Genomic DNA, 4,551 nt, shown 5'->3' on the forward strand with positions numbered 1-4,551 from the left:
TGATTTTGCGTTTCGATCTGCCTCCATCAACTTTGCCTAATAGGTGCTCAAATTTCACTGGCCAATGGCGGCCTTTTTTTTTTTTTTTGAGATGCGTAAATGTCCTAATAGACACGTGTGGCACATTGGACCACGAACATGGACATCTCTTTTCATGTTGATAGGACAAATGTTTGCATAGTTATAGCCATTTTTAAACTCAGATTGAGCTCTTACATGAGTGTTCTGAGTTTGGCCAAAATATCTCATTCCATTTAAGAGTTATAGGCAATTTACTAAAAGTGTTTTGCCGTCCTTTTGCGACGGTGTATCTGAAGTTCAACTTTTTTATATATATAATTATTGATATACACTCTCCTGAGAGTTATGAGCGATTCCATTCTTTTGATCGCTGTAGCGCCCCCATCAGGCCGATTAGGGCGAGCCTTCGTGATGTTGTAGAAGGTGGGAGTTGTACCATCCCACCAAGTTTCAAGTCTCTACCACTTACGGTCTGGTCTGCACGATCAGTTTTACGTTTGTTTAATGTGTGACATCACATTTTTTAGGTCCCACCCATGGCCGCTGACTGAAAGTCCTGCATCGCCATGGTTCCTGCCAAGCGAGTTGTCTTCGGTTGTACGCTGTCCTCCATTTTCTACACGCTCGAGCAGCTGTAACATCAGCAATATTTCGTAAGCCTGGTGTTCTGTGTTTTGATGTACAGTAAGACTGAAAAAAGAGTCTTTATTTTCTCCCATAATCTAAGCCATTGAGGATGCAGCGGATTACTTTTAAAATTTGAAGGAATCAAAATCTGCCTAAATTCATTTGTCTTTGCAAATCAATTTACCCAAGACTGCTTTGGGAAAGTCATATGCGGGAATATGCAGCTCATTTGCATTTAAAGTGATACACACCAAAAAAGCTCTTTTGTAGACACCCCAAAAAGGACATTTTCCACATGTTAGGATCTTTGGGGTATTCTGAGCTGAAACTTCACAGACACATTCTAGGCACACCCAAGACCAATAATTCATCTTGTAAAAAGGGGAATAATGGGTGCCCTTTAAGACTTTATTTCACTATTAAGACTTTTATCTTACAATTCTGAGGGGGAAAAGGCAGAATTGCAAGGAATAAAAAGGCTGAATTGTGAAATAAAAACCTTTTTTTATTCTGTGGTGAAATTTGTTCTTCCATGGTCACACAGGCCTCTTTTGATGGTCTTTTGCATCCTTTTTTTAAGCTTGAAAGCTCCAGGCACTATTAATTGTAATTGCATGGAAAAGAGCAACATGTACATTATGCCATCGTTTTTGTTAGAGGAAGTGTTACATTACAACGAGTAAATGATGACAAAATTTTCACTTTGTATGTGAACTACTGTATCTCTTTCTAACTTTCGCTTATGGCTAAACGCATGAGTTTTCCCTCTCCCTCTCTCATCAGTTTTTGACACTTGAATAAAGCCTAGTTTTAGAGCCTCACAATAGAAGAAAAAAAAAACATTGACTGCTTAAGATTTCCTCTGGGGCTTCTTTTCTTTCTTTTTTTTTTTCCTTCATGCAACACTAATTATTTTTTGGGTTGTTAATGAGTTTTGCACTAACAGAAATCTAGGTAGAGAATTAAAAGCAACCTGCTGTTTACCAAATAATGACTGTCCTGCAATGCAAAGACTTTATGTGAGTACATAATTTCAAACTTTTTGTAAAAAGAATCTTTAGTTGAAATAAATAATGCTACAAATAACTGAATTACCTCATTTCCTAAAGGTTAATTTATGTTGTAGAAGAAAATGTAAACAATAAACATTATTTTACACATAAATCGAAAACAGCTATTATAAAAAGCCATAAGAAATTCCCGAGGGACCTCATGACTTGAAAATGCAATTCTCTTTTTGATTTTGGGATTACAAACTGAATAGCTCTGTAGTTAAACAAACACTTTGTTCTCTGTGTATATTTCTCATAGACAACATGAAATGAAATTTTTTTTTAACAAGTCGTGAAAACTGTTATCTTTTTCACAGAATAGTATACAGTGTTTTAGACACCCTTGTAAACAAATTTTCTCTTGAAAGATAATTTAGTTTCCCTGAAGCGTTTGGACACTTAAACCATGCTTAATTGGACCACTTAAACAAGTAATTAAAAGAAAACAACTTGGGAAAAGGCATATAAGGCATATTAGCTATTTTTTGTAGGCTGGTCATGCCATTTTGTATAATAAGCATGTCAAATCAAACTTCCTGGTTAAACATTGTCACACTTGTGTAATAAACAGTGCATTTTTTCATATATTGCCAAATTATCCATAAATGTTGAGATGCATGAGTCCACAACCAATCATTTTCAAAAAGTAATACAAAACCTGAGCTAAATGAAAGTAACGGGTTGACAAAAACATTGAATTCAATATTTGGTGATTTAAAATACCATAACAAGAGTAATTTGTAAGCTATTTTAGTCATAGATTAGTCATTTTTAACTGGAAACACCATAAGGTAAATGAAAAAAAAAGCCCCCCTCCAAAATAAAAATAAAAATATCCAAAACATTATGGGAAGTTGTTATGGTGTTTAGTAAGTTTTAGTCAACCAGAAGACAACATGAGGATTAAAATGTATGGATATTACTGCATTAGTTAAATGATATCCAAGTAAAACACATCTGAAAATAAACAGTGCTAGACTTTTGACTTTCATTTTACTTTTGCTTCAGAGAACAAAATTTAATGAAAACAATTCAATAAAGGCATCAGTAAACTATTAGAGAAAGTTTATATTATGCACATTTGAGTGATTCTGAGAATGTAACATTGATGAATCATGAAAAAAAATTCTAATTTGCTTTAAACGCTCATCATCATAAATTATTCAACCCCCAAAAGTCAAAATTTTCGCAGAATCGTTTATTCTTTAAAACCACCATCAAATGGTGCCTGTAAGTGCTTAAAAGCTTCTGTCACCTCTCTACTGCGATCTTCCTCACCTGAAAAAGCTTTCAGATCCCTAATAATCTTTGGTTTTCACTTTGCCATTGCTTTCTTCAAATTCAACAACATATTTTAAATGAGTATTAAATCTGGAGACTGAACAGGCCACTCAAGAACATTCTATGACTGATCCCTGAACCAAGCTTTGGATGTTTACTTTGAGATGATTGTCCTGCAGGAAAGTCCATTGATCATCAGCTTCAGTCTTTGCACCAAAGGCATCACAATTCTTGTCAAAATGGCCTGATACCTCAAAGAACCCATAAAGTCCGTCATACCTTCATGATTTCCACTTCTTGCTACAGTAAAACAACCCCATAACAGGACTGGTCCACCTCAGTGTTTGACGATGGAGATGGTGTTCCTCTGCTTATATGCTTTGCTTTTTTTGCACCAGACATACCACTGATCAGTAGGTCCAAAGAGTTCCAGTTTGGTCACTCCATAAAACAGTCTTCCAGAACTCCAGACATCTATCCAAATTAATTTTAGCATATTCTTCTTTATGTTCTTCTTAGTAAAGAGTGATATTTGGCAAGATGCCACAACATGAAGGCAATGCTTGTCTAGTGTTTATCTTAGACTCTGCATTTAAATGTTTTTCCTCCTTTCGTCGGGTCACCTTGCAAGCCTTTGGCTGTACATTGCAGGTTTTTCTCAGTTGCTCTGATCAAACATTTTATGATATTGTGTTTTTTTTTTTGTTCAGCACTCTCAAAGATTTCTGGTACAGTGCACTTAAACTAAGAAATAAGGCTGCTAGCTGTGTCTCTAGGAACTTTTAAAGTCTTGCAGCCTTAGACTTTCTAATATAATAATAAAATAAAAATCTTTTTAGCTTTTGTGAGAGCTCTGTTGACTTTGCCATATTTGCTACTCAACTTCAGCACATGCATGGGCTAAGTTTATGTATGGGTAGCAGCTCAAATTAATTTTGTTTTTTGATAGAGTTTCCAAAGGTTTAATTGTGTTTTAAGACTTGTTTTCCTACCATAAAAATAAGTGACTTAAAAACAGCAATGTTGAATAGGGGTTGAATAATTGTGATAGCTGTGTTATTAAAAAATCCTATAACTGTATGTATTGACATTATCACTTTTAATATGCCAGTAAACTGGTATAGATGCAATTTTTATAAAACCCTGGATCTTCATAAAAGCTTGTATATGTAAAGTACTGCAGCCTCTGAGGGGTTGAATAATTTTGATTGCAACTGTAAATAGCATCTTAGATTAGAGAAACCACAGCTGTTGTTCATTAAATTTGACAACCATAAAGTGTCACAATATAAAATATGAACAGTACATACATCGTTTTAAACCAAAATGTTAAATCCAATACGATATTTCATTATGCAATGGTGATTCAGACATGTTTAAGCATCCAAATACTTTATAGGGGCTGTTACAGCTACCGAACATACAGTGATGGACTAATATTTGTTGGCTGATGGCACAATGAGACTGTGAGATGTTGAATTATGTCATTTGTTTTGATATGTAAGCAGCACAGGGTGTTGTGACAGCGTCTTGAGCAATAAACCCGCGAGTGTCAGGTAAGATTGAATTT

The sequence above is a fragment of the Garra rufa genome, chromosome 18, assembly GCF_049309525.1.
Source record: "Garra rufa chromosome 18, GarRuf1.0, whole genome shotgun sequence".
Taxonomy (NCBI): domain Eukaryota; kingdom Metazoa; phylum Chordata; class Actinopteri; order Cypriniformes; family Cyprinidae; genus Garra; species Garra rufa.